The 25,029-nt window shown below is 31.3% G+C and overlaps 1 protein-coding gene across 5 annotated transcripts in view; it reads right to left on the reverse strand.

Moving 5' to 3' along the window:
- Positions 1–25,029, reverse strand: part of LOC108560102 — a 47,333-nt gene that overhangs the window by 5,990 nt on the left and 16,314 nt on the right. The window contains exon 1 of one of the 5 annotated variants that reach the window (XM_017917548.1): positions 22,681–22,819. The exons of 2 other annotated variants lie outside the window; for them this stretch is intronic. The gene's annotated coding sequence lies outside the window, so the exon portion shown is untranslated. Of the gene's footprint in view, positions 1–3,185; positions 3,625–13,694; positions 13,706–22,680; positions 22,820–25,029 lie in introns of those variants that run through there. 2 more of the 5 variants (XM_017917550.1, XM_017917549.1) reach the window with 2 other exon arrangements.

Raw genomic sequence — 25,029 nt, forward strand, 5'->3', positions numbered from 1 at the left:
CCAAATGAAAAGGCATTGTATTTTCAAGGATTTTACCCCAAACATCAGACCTCTCTCTATGTACACTCTTTTAGACATCATCGCATACACGCACGTACACACCAATCCATTTCGATGGGGGTGCTAAAAATAGGCGGTCTGAAACATTTCACAAGGCAACAAAAATAAGTTTCATGCTGAAGAATTTTATTTTTTCTCATTGACACCTTACATTTTGCTCCCTATTAATAGATCTCATTAACACTTAATTTATTAAAAACAAATGTCTTTGTATTTGTACTCGTGCGAAATTTTCCTTTTTCTCCGTTCATTTATGTTCTATTAACAATGATTTGCTTAACTACCTGCAAATCATTTCGGACATCTCTTATAAATAAGTGATTGTTGCGTAACATTGGGGTGGACCTTACAATAGTTTCGAAAAGTCTTGAGCAGACAAAGAAATGTTACATTAAAGTGCACCGCATCTCGGAACTGCAACAATGCGCAGTTGAGCTATCACATTCTGTAATCTATGTGGATGCATTAAAAATATAGCCACCCCATTTGAGCTTTCCCTTTTCAAACTTTCACCATTTGTGGCATCCTGGCGTTTCCGTAAATAGTACAATAACTATTGATGTTTGCTTCGAACATCTGGCTTTTGTCACGCGAACCTTATCAAACGTTATTTGGAATTACCCAGATCCATCTATCCATTACACAATAACCCTCGTAGATGACTGGAAGCGATTAAATTAACTTTAATACTAACGGAAAAAAAATAAAATTCTTAAAATTCTCCCACTTGATGCGCGCATTTTCCCCCTGTGTCTTTGTTTTTACTAGAAGACTCGATATGGCTGTAATCTACTTCAGTAGTAAACAAAATAAACAGTTTTCCTCTTTCCGTCCACTTAAAAAATTAAGTGAACGCATAAAAATGTCAAAAATAATTGTTTTCTAAATAAACATCATTACAAACTACAAAGAGCCGAAAAGCGTTCTAGGAAGGAAATTCGATATCCTCGACCCCAATTCCATGAATTCAAAGAAAATAATACTTCCCTGAAAACTGAAATTAGAAATAAATAACATTCAATAAATGTTGAAATGCTTTCTTTTATAGTGACATCAAAATTATTTCCAACAAAATCGATACGACTCGACTGTTCGTGCAAAGTATGTATTATTATATATAAATTTGATAAATTACTGTTACAATTTGTTCAAAATGTGGAACGATTCAGTAATGTAACTTCAGCTAATTACTAGCTCGGAGGGTTGATTTATTTACATCCGCTTTGATAACTTAACCCAAATACTGTTGCCTTCTATCACTATGATATGTTAATATAACATTTGCATTTTCTATGAATTAAGAAACTGTATCATTAAATAAATTGATGGAAGTCGATAATTAGCATAACTTATTAATTACACCCCGTGTTTCTAAATGCAACCGACTGCAAAGAAATTTAGGTTCCCCCTTGTTCCTAAAAAAAAACAATGCTTCGCTTCTTATGCTGTTAATTCCACGAAACCGAGCACAAAGGGAAATCAACGACCAAAAAAAAAATAATGAAAAAGACACGTTAACAAGAAAATTGTTAATCAATGGACTTACACAATATTTCTTATGTAACGAAATAGCGTACACGACAACAAAAAAATATTCAGTAACAGTTATTTAAAACATTCAAGCAGCATTTTCCATGCGCTACATAAAGTGCACCATAATCAAGACGCGTTACACTTGTAACAATCACACAGTTTTCTTTTTGTTTTCACCGTCGTGGCGTTCCTTTAAATTGCAGTGATTAAAACATAATTATGTCAATGAATGGAAAAGTCGACTTTTCTTTCGATCTAATTACCTTCAAACCATAAACCCAACACGATTAATCATTGTTACTCCATTCCATGCTTTGATCTTAAAAGAAAAGGTAAAATAGATTCAGATGAGAAGAAAGAAAAAACAAATCATCTTCAACATTAATCAAATATGATGAACGTGTGTGTCCTTCTGGTGATGCTTGAACTCGAAGTTTTGATTCTCGGAAGAGCGGAAACGTGGATAATTAGAAATAAGCTGCAGGAAGCGGTAAAGAATCCGGGATGCCAATAGGTCAGAGGTTAGCAAAAGACAATGCGAACAAAGAGCGTAAACAAAACAGGAAACGTATTATTCCCGGGTCGTCTCTGCGAAGAAATTTCTTGCAGGTATTCAAACAGGACGAGCTTTAATTACGCCGCTTGTTTATAACTTAATTACTACGTAATTTTAAAACGAAGAATTTTCGTTCCTCTTTTTGGATTATATTTGAATTATTTCTCTGTTTAATGGCGCAGTTAATTTTGTTATAAAAGCAATGATAATTACGTCGTAACTCATTCGACGACATTCATTTGATTTCTCGGTAAATTTGACCGGACAAAGTCAGATTTCAAGTATGAATTCAATGTGTATTATTCCCCCCTTCGCGAAACACGCATCTCGAAAGGTGAACGTATTATGGATAATTGTGCTGCAGGTCAACAGCACGTTTATGCGAATGTTATGATTCACGGGGCTCGTGTTGTTTTATTAAATTCAGTTTCATTCAGAATCTAACATTAATGTAACATTAAGTAATTGTTTGAAATGAATTGGAGAAATGGTTATTATTTTATTTTCGTTAATTAATTGCGGTTGCGACATTTGACAAAAAAAATAACAACAAATGTTTTATTTATTAATTTGTTCATCATCGCAGATAAACACGTAATGTCGCAATGTTTTGTAGCCGCAGCCGCGGATCGATTAAGATAAATAAATTTGCTGCAGCTTTCTAAAGTTATAATCCCGGATTTCTACGTTTAAATACGCTCAATGAATTGGTTTATGGAGGAAGTAAAGAAAAAAATGATTTCGAAGACGACGTGGTTTCTCTAAGATTTGTGATATACTGTTATTGATTCTGGATGAGTTTAATAACATAACGTGTTGCAATATCATTAATGGAATTGTGTATTAAAAATAAATTCGAAGCAAGTGAAATGCTCGTAATGATTTCTTTCTGGCGTCACGTCTGGTGTTTGTAAATAAACGCGATATTACGGTCAGTCGGTGAATATCGTGTGGATAAAGCGAAGGAATGAGTGTGTTTTGTTATGTATTTTTTTTGTTTTTTAAAGGATGATGGAATAATGATGCTTAGACTTACGACAAAAACAGAAAAAATAAATAAATCCTCCAACTTCGCCGCCCAGATTGTTGCTGTTGTTGTTTATTTCACGGTACACTTGGAAGCTTCCACTTGACCACCACAGCACACGGAATACCACAAAGAACAAAAGAGTAGTGTTGAGGAGGGAAACAACACCGATGGGGTCAAATACGATTGTATCGGAAGTCAATTAGAGGTGGATGCACCGGGAGATTCGGACACGCAAACTATGGTCGATAGTCGATTGCTGAATGGATGGGTCAAATGTTTGTAACAGAAAGTTATTGTTTACGTTGGTCGTGGAGGTGTGTATTTACGACTGCCTCGACTACTGTGAAACAACATACAGCGTCGAGACCGGTTTTGAAACTACTGACGGCGGATGCAGAGAATTCTTCGAACGGTGCCCCCTAAAACATTCCACGCAATGTGCAACCCTCCGTCGCGTTCCTACTATGCCAGGCACGTATTGGTTGAGAACCTCCGCGCTAAAGCCCTACCGTCCTCGACATAGGGTTCGATACACACACAGAACGCCGCACATATCCATCCATCCTCCATCATTCCTCTCCCTTCTCTCTCGCTCGGTTTTCCCTCAAGACTCACACACTTTACACCAAAGGTACAGTATACTAATTTACGCGCCAAGCCGAGCCGAAGATGAAAGATGGAAGAGGCCGAAGAAATAGACAAACGGTGAAAGGAGAAAACGAAGAGAAAAAAAAATCGAGAAGTAGGAGGAGAAGAATGAGGAACGAACGAACGGCATATAACTAAAAACCCTTCCATTCTCATTCACGCATGAATGAAAATACCCTTTACACGCGCAGAGGACTGTGGAGAGAAACCTAATCGGTTTTAAATATCTCTCTTTCTCTCCTCCAAAATAAGCCAAGAATGAGATGAATAATAAGAAGAAGAAAAAAAAAACACGTATGGACACAGAGAGAAAGAGAAGATCTTTAGACGGAGGCTATAAGAAGCCCCATTAAATCTAATTCCATTCTCCTTTACTTTTTTTGCCTTTACTCCTACGTGATGCATTCTATTTTATTTAATATTACTTCTGCCCATTTTATGGGTGACGCCAGAAGGGTCGATACATTCAGTAGCGCCACTCACGGAAAGTCAAACCCTCTTCAACAAACCTATTTTTCGTCCATTTAATCCAACAATTCTCACAATATATTCTTTGAATCATTTAAAATTTAGAAGTTAGAGCATCATAAAATACAATACCCGATGCGAATTCCCCAAAATCTGCTTTACAATGAATTAGTTTACTTTAATTAATATTATTGCAGACCAATATTACATATTGGTCTGCAATTGTTTATATAATTGTTGTATTAAATGTTTATTACGAACTAAAATTAGGAGTATATAATTTACTTAAACTAAATTTAATAAATTTAACTTTCCATCAGCATTTATATAATAAATGAACACGTGGCGCACTTACTATTAATAAAATTAATTGAATTGAAAAAAAATATTTTTATGTAGATTCTAACGAAAGATCAAAAAAAGTACTCGTGCGTTGCATTAATTGTTAAAAAATATAAAAACAATTTTATTTATTTTTTTAAACCGTATTTCGTGTATTGTTTTTGTATATAGTTTGCACAAGCCGCAGACAATTGTTGCATAAATACAGTTTCCGAATAAATGCAAATAGCGAATAACAATCTACGTTATTAACCATAGAATCAATAAACGGAGGTTAAATAAGCCAAAGTAAACAATAAAACTCGTGCCGCAAACACGCAATTGTAATATACTTGAAATGATGTCCTGAAAAACAACTTTACTTGTGTATTCACAGCCTATAAGTTTGTATCGTTTTAAATATATGATTCTATTATCTACAAATATATGTAATAACAATTTTGCTTTTTATTCACTTCAATTATAAATTAAATTTGGGTACGAAAAATGGACTTTGTTGATTATCAAATAACTTTAAAAATTGATGATGATGTTATTATTTAAAGTTGTGAAAATGGGTTTTCTGAACTCGTTTATTTACTTTTGTAAAAGCAACAAACTTGTCGCTGGAATATTGGAAAACGTGTATTAACTTTTTGAAATAACAGTGACACGTTCACAATAATATACAAAGAATGTCTGTGAAGTTTATTTTATGCAGGAATGTCTTTGGTTTATTTTATATGAATGATATTTATAGTATGATTACCCTTTCAGTGACTGCGTATTAAAACTTAACAAGATCCTTCTTATTAGAAAGTATAAATCACAACAATATTTTAAATTAAATAAGAAATATTGTTTCACTGAAAATGAAAGTTGATGCTATGCTTATAAAAAAAAAGGTAGCATTGATGGACATGATTATCTTCATAGTTATCTTCAAGGGTTCCGTGCATGTTTGAAGTTAAAATTCGATATTCAAACTCTCTTATCTCGAGCAATCATTCACACATTTTTCTAAGAATATTGAATTATTAACATATGTTCAAAATTAGAAAAATGTACATTTTCAGGCTTTTACGATAAATGAATGTTATCCAAAGTGAAACAACTATTATTAATAAACCAATTAAACGTTTTAAAAAAGTCACCTAATTAAAATGCCGGCTTATTACTGAAATTCTTTCAAAATTATAATTACTGCGGTTAATTAGGCAATTAAAATTTTAAGAAATGCACGTTTTTTTTTTGTTTTGTTTATGTAATTTCATTTATTTATATCGCTTACGATAATACGTTTTGAGCCAAAAGCGAAATATTTATGCTTCGCATTGAATTGTTATTGTTTGAGAGAGGAAGATTAAAGATGCGTTTCCATTCTGACAAGCAAAAGTATATAACATGTTACGTACGTAACCGATAGTGAGATATCATCACGCTCAAAGTTTATTAAGATACGACCGAACAACATGATCTTATTTACTCTTTAATGAATGAACGGATTATGCAAGCTTATGCAAGTTAACGCATTAATTTACTAAAATAACTGGTTTCGACACCGCACAATAAAACAACAACTTTATACGTAAAATCAAAATTCAATATTGTTATTAATAAATTGAATAGTTAAATCAAATAACGTTACATAATAACAGAATTTAAATTTTAAATTTTCGTGTCTTTTTCTCTGTCAGATTGAACGTCAAAATTGATTGTCATTTCATTAAGGTTACAAAAATACATTTTAGTTATTAAATTCTGGATTTTAGATTAGTTTAAGTAGTGAAAATACGGAATTAAGATTCATGGTTTTCATTCCTCGTCAAATTGTGAGGTTGAATTAATTAAAAGTTTCGGTGAGAGCGTTAGAGCTGACAGGACCCACCGACAACTTTTTCCAAAGCCAACTACCACCGACAGACCTGAATCGTTGAACCCATCCATGGGCGTAGTTCGCCTCGAAGAGGCTCAAGGATCCTCTCCGTGCAACGAACATTCTAATTTAAATCGTTTAGGTCCTTCGAAAATAGTAAATAAGTAAGGAAAACATCATTTAATTCAACCGCAATTACCGGCCGAACAATGGGAGCATTTACATGAACAACGCGTTTGCATTATATTTTCTTTAATTAAGAGTTACGACCTCCTTAATTCGAATCAAACTCGAATGTAATCTCGAAATAATTCAATGAAAACGTGCCACCAAGTAAAATATGCAGTTTCTGTGCGAGTTTATATGCTCGGTAAAGTATTAGCCACGCTAGAATTTAATTAATATATAAAATATTTAACGGGGGTGCACTTCGTTAAATTATGGTAACGAATAAAACGTTTGTAGCTCAAGGAGCAATAAAAAAAAGGAAATATTAAAATATTCCGAATCCCAGAAGGAAAAGGACATAAAAGCCATATTAAGTTAGTCAATAAGACTTGTACAGTTTTGTTTTTATGACCGTACTACCAATAGAAGGCTAGATCAAAATAAAGGGCTATTACTATTTAATTCCATGGTATACATATTTTTAGGGGAAACGTCGACAAATAACATATTGTCTCCAATAATTTATTACAATGTAAATACATCGGTTAGTATTATTTTATTTTTGTTAGGAAATTTTCCAAAACAATCGTTTAAATAAAATTAAACAAATCAAATTATCATTTATTTTCAGAGAGAATAAATTACTTATTTTCCAATTACTACATCATTATTAACGATTTTCTGTATGCATTACTTTCTTCTTTCTACACTTTATTGCCAGTACGACGAGCAAGGTGCATAATAGAGGACATACCTGATATACAAAAAGGGAATAAATGAATAAGAATGATGTTCTGAATCGAGATTATCATGTAGACTTTTCGGGATTATTCACACTAGGCTCGATAATCAAACTAATCTTCCTTTTTCCTTGTGCTTTCATGTTTCGAACTGGATAAGGGGTGCATATATAAATGTACAATTCCGTACTATTTCTACATGAATATTTCCGGGCGCAGTGTGTAATGCATTTTTAAAAGAAACATGGATTTTCGATAAATAATTATCTATGGTAGAAAGTAATTGGATTTTCCTTTTAGTTTTAAATTGATTTTTAAATTAATTGCTTTCAGCACGTATGAAAAAAAAACTGTTAATGTTGATTTAAAAGAAAAATTAATTGGAACAAGGATAATTGCAATAATGTATTTATTATTATTATTATTAAATACTTTTTTTGTTATCCGCAAGATGCATGATATAATGATATAAGAGAGTATTGTTGTATGTTATAAAGCAAAACAATCACATTATTCTTACATTAAACACGACGTTGCACAACCGTAGTAAGATTAATATAAGTACTGTTTCGTAATATCAAATCATTTCCTAAACCGGATTTCCTTTTGGAAAACAAGACTTCCCTTATAGTTTTATAATGATTAATGCTTTTTCTACTCTTCTCAATTCTCAAGTTTGTTTTTTTTAGTGAATAGTCAAAGAAAAACTGTTAAAACTTAGATGAAGTTCATTCGCATCTTATGCTCGACCAACATAATTATGATTGCATTGAATACGTATTTAACAAGCCGGATTTCCTTGTGAGAAGACTTTCCCCATTACTTTTTAATGAAGACTCAAAACTAAGTTAGTTTTTAAAGTTTTCTTTACGAACTTAAGCTTTCATAGAAAAAAAATATTTATTTAACAGCTTTTTAATAAGAAATTAATCCAAATTTTAATATAGCATTTTTTTTATGATTACTTAAGTTTAGTCTTTAACATAATAAAGTATTAAAAATACATATGAAAGCTATAAAATAAATACTTAAATTTGTTTAGTTAAATTTTTAAAAAAATAATCCTAGGTGTGGTTTTCATATCGCTTTAGGGTTACGAATGGCCCATATAAATGGAATTAGGACCGTCTGGTGAGAGTAATACATCCAAATATTATATCTCGACTATTATAGTTGACATGCACAGAACATACGAAGAACACGTGTTAAAAGAGTGAAGCGATACCTTGCAGAGAGTGTGGTACGCCATAGAAACCATCGTCGTCGCTTATATTTATAGTATACAATGCGTATCCCTGTGATATGGAGACATAATTAAGGTTTGGCTACAAAGAAAATCGCATACGGATATTCCTCCATTCATCAACTCCATATCCGGCTGTCACAAACACTCTCAAGTACCATTAACTTCATTTATTAGACAGTTGGGCGTGTGCACATACAGATACGAAATAAGGAAATTACACGCAACATCTTTCGACTATTACTACTACGAAACTCTGACGCATTGGCATTCAATAATATCTATCGATTCATATTTGTTACCAGAAATGCCAATTCTTTAGCCTTGATATACAAATATCTATATTTATACGCACACACACAATATTCCACAAACACTTCTCAAATATCTCATTTCCTTCATATTGTAGCGACCACAAATACCTGTACACTTCCGAACTGATGAAATCTTAACGTGAAATTAAATTTGAGAAACGCAACTTCTGCAATATATTCAGCATATAATACGTTTATCAATGACCTGAATAGATAGTTTCTTAATGAGTTGAGGACTACAACCTAAATAATAAATGTTTATATTTTGAACAAAAATTGCAACAAAGCAATATATTTCTTTCCGACAAATAACGAATATATAAATAATAGAGACAAGGCTGACATTACGCCAAGCCCTCTCGATTCTAATTAACATTACTAGAGCGTAAAACAAAACTATTGATTCAATTTGAGATATAACAATACATAAAAATTTATTAAGAAGAAAAAACGTCATGTATTTTCAATATCCTTCTGCTTCCTGCTTGTTAGTACGTTTTTTTTTTATTATGGATATAAAATAGCTATAAAATCTTGAGCCTGTCTATATATTTTTTTTCCCTTTCTGGTGCAGACGTGTGTGCGTATATAAACCATGTGCATAGGTGTACTTCCTGGCGCATCACAACATTTGTTTTTTTTTTCCCTTTTCACTTTTACCCCACGTACTTCTCGCATCCGAATGTACGTGTCAATAAAGAGAGAGAGAACGGAGAACCTTCGAACGGGAAGGGTGGTTTAGCCCTGATCGTAAGGGCAACGCACTGGGCCCAGAGTTCATTGTCGCTCGCTGCGCATAGCTAGAAGCTAGGCGGCAGTGAGAGAGGAGCTCGTGTCGCAGATGTCCCGTGAAATCACGGGGATATTAATAGGAACTAGAAACTTCTTGCATTATACCTCTAACATATATAGACACAGAAAATGGTAGCATGTCTAAGAATGTCGGTGAGATTAATTGGCAGTTGGGGCGATTTAAAAAAAATTCTTTCTACGTCTGTTTATTTTTCTTTTTTTTCGGCTCTTCCTCTTCGTATCATTCTCATTCCTACCTTTTTATAGCGGAAACAAAGTGCGCTCGTTATACGGTAGACGGGGACGTAGAAAAAAAAGGCGACAACAAAACTATAATCACATTACAAATATAATGTTCAAGAAATTCTAGGAAACTGACGATGATATTTCAAGCAAACTGATTAACACTATTTAAAAGACTATTAACTTGAATATGGTGAGAGTTTTTTTTTTTTTCGAAATTTTGCTATACAGATCGCACCTGGTATGCGAAAGCCAGGACGCGGCCTTCCGCAGCTGCTATTTCTAATCTTCATCAATATATAGTGTGCGTCTCTGTCTGCCTTGCAAAGACAAAATGTTGGTTGGTGATATATGGATGATACGGCATTCATAAATCCACATTCAAAAACATCTTCATCATCTCCGCGCACGGAACGTATCATTTATGATTTTAATTTAACCGTAAATTTCTGTACGTTATTTTCGGCCGTTCCTGTTATTCCTTTTCTTTCTTCCACCCAAAACCACATTTCACACGTAAAAATATAAATAGTTCTTAACACGCAATACAATAAATCTTATTGTTCGGAACGATCATTTTTCTACAATAATCTGTAATAAACTTTTCTATGATTATACGTTTTTGTATTATTGTTATAAACAGTTTAAATTCAATTAACTGGCACGCGTCTAAGATTCTAATACGCTACGTGTTTTTCATTTCCATTCAACTGAAAACATGATTGTAGATAACTGAAACAAGTAATTTCTAATGGGTCTATACAAAACACAAAGGTATGTCATTGGTATAAAACAAACGAAATAGAAAAACCTGGTTTGCTTAAAAATCATCGTACATTCAGTTAATTTTATAGAAAACAAAAAAAATACAATAATTCTAAATAAATAATTAACATATGGCTATTGACCTTGGTCATTCCGCTCGAGATTAAAGTATTATCATTATTTTTATCAATAAACTATATGTATAATGAATTTCCTATTAATACATAGGTAAATAAAAGATATGAATAAATAAAAATGTGGGACAAATCTGAATTAATTAATGAAAAATATATTTTTATTGCTATCTACATAATATTTACCTCTTTATTGATTGGAGATAATAACTTGTATACAATCATATTATTGAGCTAGGGAAGTGATTGAATCGCAGATGCAGCTATTTTACAATAACCAAAATAAACATGTTTATAAGTTTTTAGTCGATGATTTTCATGTTTTTTTTTTCTCTAAAGCAGTTTCAGAACTTAGTGAACTCTCCCGTATAAATATAATTGGTCTTCTACAGATGAAGCAATGCCCTTTTCCTTAAAAAAAAATGGTTATGGAATGGTGTGCGAGGCCCGAGGCCAGTTCTCAGCATCTGCCGGAACTGCCGGTGTCTGGCACACCGGCTCGAAATTGGATCTATTGTAATCTAACATTCAGACCTGGTCGAACCGTTATAAAGGAGGAATTATTTTTTTCTGCGACAGATGCTACTGCATCTTCGAGATCACGTGGACAGATTTACAGACGAGATTTGCTGGTAGATGTTTGAAAGTGGGACCGATTTTTCCTGCTGCTTTTTAGAGATGTGACGTCGAGAACACTGCCATTATACCTAATATCATCATTTTCTAGGGGACGTGGCCCCCACATACCGTCAATAAATCATCACGATTACAATGAAAACTATAAGCCATTATTATTACGAAACTTTCGGTTATTACGATGCCACACACGTACAACGAATTTTCATCAGCAATTTGATATCGAGCCGAAACACAAAACAATACTTCTCAATTAGTCTTAGGTCCACTGAAAGAGACATTCCTGTTTAATTATATTTTCAGTACGTGACGCATTACAAGTAACTTATATATATGTGATATAAGTTAAATAGACTTGACGAGTACTTTGAAACATTCATACAGTGAATATTTATACTTATCAACAAACTTGTGAAAAGAAACTATAATACACATAACAGGTTACTTAATAAATAATATGACTATAAATTTCATTTTAAATTTATATTAACTTAATAATATGACTTGCCACGTAATATGTAAATCAAGCTATTGTATCATACTACTGCGCACAACCCTTCTATGTTACCTGACTAATAAAACTAAAAAAATCTACCCCTATTTATATAGTTTATATAATATTAATTTGTTCTAAATTATAAATGACTTGACAAATAAAACAAGAAATTGCTTCTCATCCATTTCTTTTGATTTATTTTATTAACAATTCAATAAAAAATCGAAAGCTACGCAGCTACTGTAAATTTTATTGCGTAATGTTTAGTACCACTAATAAAATAAATAAGTAGACTACGGATTTGGTCATAAAATCCGGGATTAGCTTAAAGTATCTTTTTTTATTACATAATGTGATATTTCCCTCCCGGATTAAATTAATCGTATTAATGGAAACAACGCACAAAACTGTGTTTTTCGCATTTTCATTTCGACGGTGAAGCGTATTGGAATATCCTATTAGAGAAATTAAATCTAATAATAGATGTTTTTGGTAAAAAAAATGTAGGGTTCCACTTTTTAACAGCCCTCCCAAACGGATCATTAACCCGGCGGTTTTTTCTCTGAAGTCACTTCTTTACCTGCATTCTATTTTCTGCAGAACTGACTAAACACCATATCCTAATTCTCAGTATCCGAGTGATATACAGTTTTTTATCGAGACACTTTTATGCCTTTCAGATATTAGTGGAAACGGAAACCGCCCACTTAAGATGTTTCGGTTTAACTTCAATATATACTTTTAAGTTTATCTGAATCTGGATTACTTAATAAAGTGAATATAATTAATAGTAAATTAAAATATATCCTTAATAATTGGATGAAATTATTTGAAGTTTGAAACTTGGTAAGGAAATTGTCTGGAATATCGACTCACTTTAGATATTTTGATATAACTTCAATATAGAGTATTAAGTTTAGATTATTTGAATCTGTATAACTTAATAAAGTAAATGTAATCAATAATAAATTAAAATACATTTGATTTTTTACGTATTCTTAAATATTTGATGAAATAATTTGAAACTTGTGTAAGAAAATTGTCTGATCGTGTCTTGCAGTGCAAAAACCGTGTATCGATTAAAGCGAGAGTAAAGTATGTTCGAGGGAGGACGGTTGAGATGACCCCAAGTCTGGAATTAAAGCCCGCAAATGGTCGTTCCAAATAGCAGAAGTTCAACAATTTCAAGACATTTTCCCGCAATCCATTTGCCTCAAATTGCTTTGCTCCGACGCAATTCCTTTATAACATTATTGCTTTACACTTTTAGATCCAATTTCAAATAAAATTGCTTCTCTTTTTAACATATATTTTTCTTACATTTCAAGTTTTATAATACCAAAATATTTATCTTATATCAAAGATTATTTTTTGTATTACTTGTAAATCGATACGTTTATATATTATCCATGTAACTGAGCATATCCAAATTTATATTTGTACTAAATGGAAAAAATGTTATTTCATATGTAAAAACTTTAATTGTAAAATGAATTCTGTTGTTGCTTTTTTTCGTATACAATAATTTGCTTCGAGCTTTATTTCAATTAATGCATAATGGATTTCCATTACGTCCCTTCCGATACAACACCACTTATTTTTTTTATTCCCGTGTTCCTGTGGGGTGCTCCGATTTGATCAGTAAATTTGATAAATGAATTTTTCGGTTACATAATTCGAAAGCCATGCATTATAAATGGATGCGAAAAGATCAAATGGCGATCTAAAACCCTCCGACCGCGTTGTATCCCTCCTATACGCAACAAAAAAAATATTTGCCTAAGCCGTAAATAAAAATTAACCAGATTCAACACATGCATAATAGAAGCATATTCCAATTGGGGTTACTTTTGCCTTCGGTTTGTACAATGCAAAAAAAAAATATAGTTCATAGAAAAAAAAAGTGCTGAATTTTGCACGCTTCGTCGATATTGTATTGAAAACGTTATTTTAAGGGCGAAGGGTTTGAATGAAAACAGTGTAAATTTATGTATGATATAAATGAAATTGTTACCAGAACAATGTGTTAAAATGAAAATGTGATTAGATGTTGTAAATTAAAAACTATTGAATGTATTTTACTTGTTAACGTGTTTCCATATAAGAAGTAGCTTGGAATTAAAAAAAATTGGATGTCCTGAAGTGAGATTAACACCTTTAAAAGAAAATTGTTTTATAGGCGAGAGCCATAAACATTCTGCTTCCTCTAAAGACATAAATATTATATGGGTTTTTGTAGAAAAAGCAATAAAACTTAACAAGAAAGTCGATGGAAGCCGAGAAAGTAATTTGATGTTTGGTTTAACAAAGTAGTACACATTTTCAATTGTTCGTAGATATTTTAATGCAGATATAAAACTAATTGTTATTGTGTAATGTTAACAAATAAATCTATACTGTGTTATTACGTCAATACGTTTAATAGGTACCTTGGTAATAAAGTAATTGTACGTGGATTGAAGTGAAGTAACGCGTTGAAATGAAAATGGTTGTATAGGCGTGAACCATAAAAAAAACCCTGTTATCCCCAAAACCATTAGCATTATAAGGTTCTTTATAGAAAAGGCAATAAAATCTAACGAGAATACGGATGGATGTCTTTGAGGAAGGTGCATTTTTTAACAGTCAAAGATACATAATGATTATGCTTAGATTCATATAACGAAAATAAGGTCATAAAACTATTTGTTTTATTAAGTTTATAGCGGAAACAATACGGAAACTGAAAGTCATTTGACAGGTGTAATTATAGTCAATCATGACTCATTGTAGTTGGTATGACTGACAGGTATTCATAAATTAAAATTTAATGTTATTACGTTAATCAATTCATGAAGTGGATTGACATAAAGGAAATTATACATTCTAAGTGAAGCAATACCTCCAATAGTGCGGAAAAACTATAGTGGATCCGCACTTATCTATTATATAATTGTATGTCATTTTAGTTTCATACTTTTTGAAGTATACCAACTGATATTAGTTACATGAAACTAAATTGACAGCTGTAATTGCAAACTGTATTGTCATGTGTACGTAGTGGTTGTTAAGCCTGAAAGAGATTAATGAATTAATCTGATATAATTACGTTCATTCATTCCGGAATTAGCGTGACAATAAGGAAATTGTAAATTTTAAGTGTATAGTATTAAAATCAATTTGTTTGTATAGGCGTGAACCATAAACACACACATTCTGCTACCTCCAAAGCATTATATCGTTCGTTATAGAAAATGTAATAAAACCTAACTAGAAAATGGATGGGCTTCGAAGAGAAAGGTATTAAGTTTGCTGGGACACGCGTTATGTCTGTCGTTTTAAAGTGCAAGATACAAACTTCATGATTATGCGCGGATTTCGACGCTTACAAATTGCACCTACGTGCTTAGGGACAATGGCAATATCACCAACTGCACAACATACGCATCCATCCTACCATTATATTTGCACAGATGTCACTAAAAATCGCAGCCGCCCCTCCGGTACACGCATCCACATATATTTCATTTCGATTCTTTGGAATAGCTGCATCGGATTATAAATCTGTGAAATGAATATTATGATTTATACCCGTACACTACGTGCATACACATTCCTTCCTGTCTTCTATATATATTATATTTTTTTTCTGGTTTACACAACGCATTGAAAATTATTATTTATTTTTTTGTCGTCTAGATAGATTTATTACCCTAATTCTGCTACCCTCATGCAACCACCACAAATCTACATATGTGTCAGTATTTTTTTTTTAATTGAAACACGACCACCATAAATACTTCAAAGTTTTTACATCCAAGATAAATCGTATCTCCAAAAACAATGATTTCAAAAAAATAGAAGAAATTGGTACACGAAACATAATATGAAATGAAAACATCGAATCTGTTTGTTCCACGCGAAGTGTACATTTCGTGTAATTGGAAAATCAAACAGTTTCTGACCGCTAATCAGTGCTAAAATGTGTTTGCTTTCTATCATCTAAATCATAACAATCCATTGATGTTTATTGTTGTTATTATTATAATTACACTTTCTGATGATTAATGAAATAAAACATTATCCGGTTGAAGGAAGAAGGAAAAAAGCATTTTTTAAGCAAACAGAGTCGGTGCCGACTTGGCGCTGCTCTCTTTACAATAAGAGCAAAGTAAAGAGAAAATCTTCTTACAAATTCAATTATTAAAGTAAAAATTCCATCCTCAATTTTCCTCCTACAAGAAATATTCCAAATTAAATTAACATTCGTTGTACTCTTTTCAAGCTATTCTTATGTAAATCATAAACACGTTAAATATAACTGGAGCGTTACCTAAGTAATGGGTCATTAAACAACTAGTTAAAATTCATAAACTTATTCTTATAAATTTAATAAGAACAACAATAATTAGTTTATACAAAATTATCATTATGCACGCTTTACGAATTTCGCGATTAACATTTTCTAAATAATCTTGATTAAGTTTTTACAAACATGAACAAATTCCTTAATTATTCCTAAACAATTTAAAAGTCACATATTTACAATGTAATTAACCCGTAAGTACTACGGATGGGTCAGAGTGACCCACCTGATATTTGTTTTCATTTGCATTCTTTAATTGTGGAATTTGACCTTCACTTTTAAGTGGGAGATAATCAGTCGTGGTGTATTTCCGATCAGAGTGATCCGTCTATAGCAAATACGTTCTTGAAATATCATCAGTATTTGAAATTAAAAGTGGTATAACTTTGGTTTGCTATGTACAAAAACTGACCTATATATCAGTTTTAACTTTCGTGGTAAGAAATACGTATTGATTGAAATTTGAAACTGTCTATTATAGAAACCCTTAAAATGAGGATGGTATTCTATTCTGGTTCATAAATTTGTATGTCTTTCCTTATTGTTAAGTTCATTTCCGGTGTAACCATTCATGTATGACATAGTAGAATAATTTAAGAAAATAAATTTGGAATTGTATAATTTGAAGCATTTGAAATATCATTTTTGGTCTTAAAACTAGTATTTAGTATAGGCTAATGACCAAAGTTATTGTTGCTTTGGTTCATTTTTTTTTAATAGTAGTAGAACATATTGTTAATCGGATTTAAGTTTTTATAATCTAATGTATGATATAAGAATTAACTTTATCAACTGCTACGAACACATGTCAATTGCAGCTGTTCGGTATCATCAGACAACAAATAGTAGTTGGTACGTTTGACATACATTTGTCTTATGTCACAGATAGTGTGTATGCAATATTCAACATTCAAAATTTAAAGTTCTTATTATAAATAATTGTAAATAGAATATAATATGCACACATACAAAGGGCTATTGACCACAGTTTTCCGCCTAACCCTAAATTATTTGAAATCATTTCACTAGAATACATGTAATTTTCTCTTTGTCATTAAATAATAGTGTAAATCTGCTTAATGTTTCATAGCCATTACGTAAACAAACTATCAATCATACAAAATATCTGTTTATAGTGAAATTGACAACTACAATTTCATACTACAATTATGTTATGGATGTTGTGGATGTATGAATAGTATAAATTTATGAATATCTACTCAAACGCGATTATCTGTTTACTTTGTAAATTATGTGATTATATATAGTTATAACCGTTAGGCTCTTATTTTTGTAATAGTAAATTCAAGTAAAATAATATTAAGGTAGGGGTGATTAAATTTTTGAATTATTGGTAAAAGAGATATTGAAATCGTGGAGACCTGCAATCTGCACGAATAAATTTCATGAAGCTTGGATTAAGGAGAAGAATAAGTTGGAAAGCTCTGATCAAATAAAGTAGAGTCTGGCTTATTTACATTGCACCAAAGTGGTTATTAAAAGTTATAAACCAGCGAAGCGTACTTCTTATTACCGGAGTGTAGACATGGCAATATTTCCTAATAATCCTTCCAGTCCATGCGCTCCATCATCCCTCACCCTTTTTCCATCATGGCCTGCTGCTGCTCAATTAAGTCGCGCGACTGTGGAACTACCGATAATGGCAATTCATAACGCCTGGATTGATCTAGCCAACACTATTACGAGTGAATGATGGACTGACTGCTTGTCATATCTGCAATCCCAAAATCCAGATGAAACGATCCTTCATCCATTTCCTCTTCTTCTACTACCACTGCAGTTGTTCTCCTCTAATAAATGCAGACGGGAAGCGGATTATATGAAGCGGGATGGGCACATGCACCAACAAAGAATATAAATAAGATGGTCTACCCCACAAAGATCCATAAATTTAAAAACTAAATGACATCGCAGCAGCGAAACCTTTTGATCTTCCACTTTGCATTGCACTCGTTATTCTACTAGTGGGTCCACTGTTATATACTCTTCGGTATATGAACTTTAATTTGTAATACGAGCAGGCAACTCAACGCGAATGATAAAATCTGTGTTGATGACATGTGTGGTGTGGGCATTTATGAAATTAATTTTATTTACCACATGCATGCGCATCGAACAAATGTTCCTCGAACGTTTCCTAGAATACAATTTGTCACCAGTTTAATAAAAAAAAAAACAAACAAACAAATACAACACGAAACAAATAGAAACGACCTTTGTTGTAAAGAGCACTTGATATTAAATAAAAACGGTTTTGATCGTTAATCCATAAAACAACATAAACTGTTTATTCACAATAATATCTCTTTCCTTTTAACTGAAATGTAATTCCATAGGGTCAGAATACAATATTAATACTTACAATCTTCCATTGAATTATTTAAACTTCGCGATCAATAACATCGTTTAGTTCCATTTAATAATTGTTAATAAATATTAATTATTATGAAATATTCTTTGAAACTCGTATAAATTATGAAAAGAATAACACAACCACGCACATTCACTAAATACACTCGACTGAAGGTCTTCATTCTAAATACCTAATTTAGATAGAAAGTACCGAGAACTGTACATAAACATTAAAGTTAAATTTACTAATATTTTGAAACCTTCGCTTATAATTGCAGATTATTTTGTTTCTCATTACTAACTGTGTTTATTTACTTTGCAAGTTTAATAATATTTATTGCAACATAAAAATACAACTAAATTTATTTTATTCAATTATTTATATGCAAATCCAAAAAAACAAGTAAACCAAAGTTAGTACATAAATTGAGTAAATTGTATTAGAAAATAGAGAAAATATTTAAAATTATCGTTAGCAAATAATTATTTCTAAAGCTATCTGAATAATAGTTTGTTTGTGTAGTTATAGTGTACAATTACTGAATTAACTAACTTCAATATTCAAATAAATATACAAATTTCTATACACTAATCGTAAATGTACGTTAATCGGATTAGTCAAACAAATGCACGCTTTTTCTATTTTTGGTACACCGTGTGCACGTTTTTTTTCCATCAGACGACTTTATCATATACTTTTGTAAATATTTCTGTTTATATTTTGATTGTGATAATTTTTACTAAAATGTATTTCATCAATCATAAACACAGCGTTTCTACTATTTGATTCGAACAAAAGCCAAACGCTCAATATAAATGCGTAGTAACAGATTAGTACTTATTACGTTTGTACGTTAATTTGATCAAAAGTTAGTAAATAATAATTTATATATTACCAAACGTTAAAATATTTGAGCCCATATAATTGTATACGTTTGTAAAACTATTTGTAGTTACAAAATGTGATGTTGAACATGAAGAAAATAAGCCGTTATCTCTGAGGTGAACCGACTGTTTCTTCAAACACGTAACGCCGAATAGATTACCTTCTATTAGGTAGACAACCGACGCGGTTAAATTTTATATGTGGTCTGAGTGAAAGGATAAAGTTTACAGCTGCTGGGCAGAAAGTCGGCGCTGTTGGCTTATAAAAATAAAATTCTGATGATAATTTGGTCATGCATCCAATTAAGAGGAACGCATTTCCAAATTCGAACGTAATTCACTACTATTAGTATAAACAACTTAAAAGCTAGACTCGATGATATTTTCATTTGCTCTATAGGAATATGAAAACTTTCAAAAGGCATTATCATTTGAAATTAGTATAAAAATAGGTATAATTATCATCCAATAAATAATAAAAACACTGTCTTTTGTAACTTACTATTTCACAAGATACAGTATTTCACATTTTGAAATTACAATTATAACTATAATGACTCAAAAGATAGTCCAATATATAATTTCGCCAGTAATGTTCTCCAAAAATACGTATTGAGTAAAACAGGTGTAATTTGAAAAAAATAAATAATTATTATAAATGATAGAGAAAAAAAAATGACAAAATATCATCTATCTTTCGAGTTGGTTTTGGTAATAAAATATAATTTCATTGGAAAAGAGTTCAAATGTACTGTTATCCAATGAAATTCTATATTATTACCAAAAACAACTCGAAATGTAGATGATATTTTCGTCTGCAACAGTTTATCAAAACAAGTAAACATTAAAAATGCATTCTGATATGAAAACGCGTTAGACGAATGGAATTCGAAATGGAAGAAAAAAAACAACAGGTATGACTAACTTTCTTCTGGTGCGATAAACAGTTTAAACAATAAAAAAAACGTGACCTTTCAAACGCAGTGTCTCCCAAGACAAAGTATTTACAGTTGTTGAGAAGGTCAAAGCTATACATACACAGCCGCAATTGCAAATCTAGTACGTTGCAATTTGAATCAATGCCAGTAGGTAGAAAGGTCAGTTATTAGATGTTTTGGTCCATTACGTTGAATAATCTAACATGTACACAAACCCCGACGCATCTCTTCTGCCAACATATTTTTGTAATTTATAGTCGCACAGTAAATAACACTACGCGCATCACAATAAATAATACGTGCATATTATTTATATATCCTCACTCGCCGCATTTAATTTAAGATATTCAGCATCCTGTTTTCCATTGTTTTTACTGCTATGATGACTCCTTTATGTTTGTTATTTTTACTGACAATTTCTGACAACTTTCAATCAAATCAAAAAATAATACAAATTGAGTAATTATTAAAATTCTGTTTTAACCACAAATTTACTTAAACATACTAAATTTTTAATTATACACCAAATTGAAGAAAGTATTTAATCTTTCATGAAACTTAAACATTACAACGTACCAGAATTTAGAAGGTTTTTCTTAAAAAAAACATTTCCTGATAGGTTCTGCAAATATCCGAAGTGGAAATCGAAAGGTGCACTGTCTGGTGAATTTTGCGGGTGGAGTAATTCTACTCAGTTTAACTCCACCATGTTTCGTATAGTAGTAAAATAAATACAAGGGTTGGTGTTGTTGTGATTTTTGTCCGTTAAATTGTGCGAAACTCATAACGTTTTATGTAAGATTAAAAAAAAGCTTGATGGTATTTGATATTTTTAATATATTTGCTAATTCACGTGTCTTCTAGTTCAGGTTATTCTCAATTCATGTCTTGATTAGATCATTTTTACTAGCAGACAGTTTAAGTTGAAATAACCAGCTCTAAACATAGCGAATTACTATCGCACGGATCTTTGAGATAAAGCAACTTCGCCGTAAGCAGAATACATCTTAGTCATTGCTTCAGTTTGGCTTTCCATTAATAGAAAAGTATCAAAGTCTAAAATGTACTTTGTTTTCTTCCATCTTCAAGATGGACTCAAATCATTTGATCTAAACCAAACTTTTCTCTAAAGCCGGTTGAAATGTCACCTTTCAGAATGTGTAAACAAGTCAATAGGTCAATTCTGATATATTTTTAGGCAACTCCAATGGTACTTACTACAAAAATCAACATAAACTTTCCGGACAATTCATAGTTTATTTATACTTATTTACAATGAATCAAACATTCTAAATTAGTACTACTACTATTATTAGTTAGTTTTATTTTAGATGTGACGTGATGAATAAGAGCAATACCTCGCATAATCCAATTTAAAACAATAGTGTATGTTTCTTGTATATAAAATAAATATTATTATGTTATTTTAAATTATGTAAAAATTGCTGAATAAAAAAAATAGTACTAATTAAAGTGAAAACAATTATACGATTAATGGCAATAACAAATGCACTTACTTTATAATTGCACGAATAGATATAATTGTATAATCCGTTTTACGTAAATCCCAATGTATGTTAACATATATAAATTGTATTCGAATGTCACAAACAGGCGTTGTTATCAATATCCTCCATTGAAAACAAATTAGCGAGAGTACAAAACAATCGTTTGATTGACACTGTCTGCAATGGCGCGCGGACGAGAAACGGTCTTTACGTAATCCACAAGCAAATAAATATATTTCATTACATTAAAAGAACTGAGCTTATATCGATACGTATTTGCGTCGTATCGTATTTCAATTGGATTTTCAATTTTCCGATCCCACATTTATTATTTTATTTCCATACACTTTTTTTATTTCACTCGATTCTTGCGTAACGACAACTAGAAATACGTTCGAATTGAAAAAATAAATATATAAGGAAAATATGTGCAGGGATTATCCAATGCGTAATAATGAAAAAAAGTAAATATTTGTAAAATAGATAATAATATTAATTGTAATAAAAAAATAATTGGAAATTCTTGTGTACTTTCATAATTATTACAATATGCATCAAAGCAGAAAATACCAGAAAGTAATCAAAATATTATTAAGTTTGTGAATTACCATCTTGTCAGAGCGAATGTAGGAAGTCTAAGAAGATATCCATACTGGTTAAAGTAAATGAGTATGAACCGATTTCGAATAGTTGTTTACGTCTGAGACGGAGAATTGGTGGTCAATTGATGCGATGTTAGTACGACGTTCGTCGAAGCCTGAACTGAATGCTAACAACAAGAACAACATATAAAGCCAATCAACGAATGTATATCAATCAACTGTAGTAATTGCTTTGCATTTTCCAGCGACTTCCAATTATTTGACTTGCGTTAGAAGGTTAAATTAATTATATTTTCCATAGGTTCGAGAAATATTCGACTTCGGGTTACGAAGAGTACGCAGCGGATACGTCGTTGTGTGTTTTTGGTGTGACTTTGTCAATCGCAGTGCGTCACGAATTTCGTTGTTTTTCTCGCCGTCTGCACAATGTACATTGTTTTCCTTCCAAAGAATATTTTAATCTACACAATTACAATTTACGCATCATTTATCATTGAAAATTCCTCAAATTACTCGAATAATTGCGGTAAATATGCATTCGCAGCTTGAAGAATAACAATAACATTTCATCAATCAATGTTTCGATATAAATAGAAAATTATTAATGTTAATAGATGTTTGTTGTATTTTTTTAAATGCCAAATAAAAAATTATTATACTGTTCTACACTTATAATAAACAACGAAATTACTTCATTAAGCTCTGTTTTCAGTAAAAAATTAAAAGTTTAAAAAAATATACAGTCAACTAATATACAAAGTGAAATAATATTTAATAAAACATTTTCAGTGTAATTTAAGTACATTCTCGTACTTCTCTTTTTTAAAATTATTGTGTAATTAGTGTATTAAATATTATAAAATATACGTTTTCGATTAAAAAAATAATCTTAGTTAAGTTAACCTATAGATGATTCTTATTACATAATTTGATCGTATACAATTAATTGGAGAAAAAGTTTATTAAACTTCTTCACTAATAATAAATAATATATCCATCGACCTTTTATTTAAGCGAATCTACGTGCGCAAAGAGGTTAATAGATCGTAATTTTAAAGGCAATAAAGTCTCATGAAACGCCTATTATTATTATACGTACAACCTCCATTAAATGCGGCTTATTAAATGCAATAGTTTAACGCTCTATAAGAGGTTAATAAAACTTTCTCACGTATAATGGAAATCATAGTTCCATCATTAATATTAATATACAGCAATATCTCGCATAGTCCGGCTTCAATTAGTTCGATTACTATAGTATAGTTTATTGATCATTTTTTTCCATTTATACAGTAAATCCTCTTTTTACTCGGACTATGCGAGGTATTGCTCTATTTTTAGGTATAATTCGTATTCATAAAACAATATCTACAGGTAATTATTTTGTATAGGAACAAAAAAATGGTTTTAAATAAACTTTATCTTTTTTTTTAATGTTTCAATGTTTCATTGTGTTTTGTAAATGTTGCAAAACTGATGCAATGAATCATACAATATGTAAGATAAAAGTATTAAAATTGATTTTTAACTTATTCTATCAAACTTAAATAAATGTATGGCAAAATAATAAATATTACAATTAAATATTTATAAAATGAATTGCTTTAATATATGAACATCTACATCAAGCTTATTGTGAATATAGTTTTCAAGTTATTAGCATTTATTTGCAAGGATAAAAAAGATGGTATTCTATGTGACAAAGATCACAATAATATGTGTGTGTTCTCCAATTTTATCTGTTTTATATAACAATTGTATTAGAAGCAAAATATTTTCAGCAAAATCTTGCCCTTTTTTCGAAGGACAACTGCTAAAATATTCATGACATTTGGTCAACCCAAGCAATAATTTCGAATATTTGATCGCCCTACATCCGAAATTTTATTGTCACCCTCCCCCACACTCATCGAGGCTTACCATTCTGAGCATGTACAGAAAATGTCAATTCCATCCACTTATTCATATTGCATTTCTTATTTCCTCTCCGTTCTTTCAAAAAAAAAATCTCGTTGTTCGTGCGCACATGCACATACTAGGTGAAATCATTTAATCCACATTCCTGGTAAGCACGTAGCCACGGTGTGATACATTCGCTCATTAAACTTAATTATGAATAATTATGCATTCGGAATTGTTTTCGCATTACAACAAACCCAAAAACAAGCGTGTTGGCGACATGAGCGCAGCCGATAATTTAAAAAGAAAAAACAATAACAACAACAACAACAAACAAGAATTTAAAAAAAAACGAAAGGAAAAGACGGCGAGCGCGTGTGAAACGGTTTCTTTGATTAATTCATTCACTTCTATTGATCTCTATGAATGACCTCTTGGGACGACAAAACAAAAAGA

Source organism: Nicrophorus vespilloides, unplaced genomic scaffold (assembly GCF_001412225.1).
Source record: "Nicrophorus vespilloides isolate i.1.1-1 unplaced genomic scaffold, Nicve_v1.0, whole genome shotgun sequence".
Classification (NCBI taxonomy): Eukaryota; Metazoa; Arthropoda; class Insecta; order Coleoptera; family Silphidae; genus Nicrophorus; species Nicrophorus vespilloides.